This window comes from Humulus lupulus, chromosome 8 (assembly GCF_963169125.1).
Source record: "Humulus lupulus chromosome 8, drHumLupu1.1, whole genome shotgun sequence".
Taxonomy (NCBI): Eukaryota; Viridiplantae; Streptophyta; class Magnoliopsida; order Rosales; family Cannabaceae; genus Humulus; species Humulus lupulus.
In genome coordinates this window covers 174,190,727-174,192,062 of record NC_084800.1, presented here as the reverse complement: position 1 = coordinate 174,192,062, position 1,336 = coordinate 174,190,727, and the positions used below count along the sequence as shown (strand labels likewise).

Genomic DNA, 1,336 nt, shown 5'->3' with positions numbered 1-1,336 from the left:
AAATTGAGGGGAGAGATAAATAACTTTTGCCAGAATGACGGAGAGTCACTGTATGAAGCTTGGGAACGCTTTAAGGAACTCCTGAGAAGATGTCCTCATCATGGCATTGAACAGTGGATGCTAGTACAGAATTTCTACAATGGTTTATGTCCTACAACCAGAACCATTATTGATGCTGCAGCAGGTGGCACTTTTATGAGCAAGAGCGCAACTGGTGCTTATGAGCTACTAGAGGACATGGCCACAAACAATCATCAATGGTCTAAGGAAAGATCATCAGGAGTTAGGAAGGTAGCTGGGGTGCATGAGCTGGATGCAATCAATGCTTTAACAGCGCAAGTAGCCTCTCTGACAAAGCAGTTACAACAGAGCAGTGTATCTGCTAATGCGGTTGAGATGGCAATGAGGTGTGAAATGTGTGGTGGTGCTCATTCTTCAGTGCCCTATCTGTATAAATAATAACACCTCAATGGATCATGCCCAAGTTCAAGCGGTGGGAAACTTTCAAAGGCCGCTCAATAATCCATTCTCCAACAACTACAATCCTGGGTGGCGAAATCATCCCAATTTTTCGTGGAAAAATAATCAAGGTCAACAACCTCAGTTTCAGGGCCAATTTTAGAATAACATGCCTCAGCCACCTATGAATCAAGCTTCATCATCACAACAGTTTAGGCCTCAACAATCAATGCCTCAACTTGAGAGGCCTAATGAATTGCAAGCTGCCTTGTTGACTCTTACTAATACTCAGACTCAATTTATAACTGAGACCAGATCCTCTATTCGAAACCTTGAGACACAGGTTGGGCAGTTGGCCAATATACTCAATAAAAGACCCCAGGGAAACTTGCCTAGTAATACTGAAGTAAACCCCAAGGAGCAAGTACAGGCAATTACTCTGAGGAGTGGGAAGCAAACTACGCAGCCTAGATCTCCACAGGCAGTGGTTCAGAATAAAGGGATGGGTGAACAGTCTGATTCAGAAAGGGTTACTGAAGACCATCAACAGTCAGAACAGAGTCCGCCAGTTGTTATTGAGCAGCCAGTTAGAGTTCCATACCCTCAGAGGCTTAGAAAGACTACACTTGATAAACAGTTTTCTAAGTTTCTTGAGGTATTTAAAAAGCTGCACATAAACATTCCTTTTGCTGAGACCTTGGAGCAGATGCCCAGTTATGTTAAGTTCATGAAGGGGATTCTGTCAAAGAAAAGGAAAATGGAGGACTATGAGACTGTAGCGCTCACTGAAGAGTGCAGTGCTATTTTACAAAGGAAATTACCCCAAAAGCTGAGAGATCCGGGGAGTTTCACCATACCTTGCACCATTGGCAAGTTT

General features: G+C 43.4%; 1 non-coding gene across 1 annotated transcript; it reads right to left on the bottom strand.

Moving 5' to 3' along the window:
- LOC133798934 (small nucleolar RNA R71) lies at window positions 1-107 on the bottom strand. The gene has a single exon (XR_009876150.1). It is a non-coding gene; the product is annotated as a small nucleolar RNA R71 (small nucleolar RNA).
- Between the last annotated feature and the right edge of the window lie 1,229 nt (window positions 108-1,336).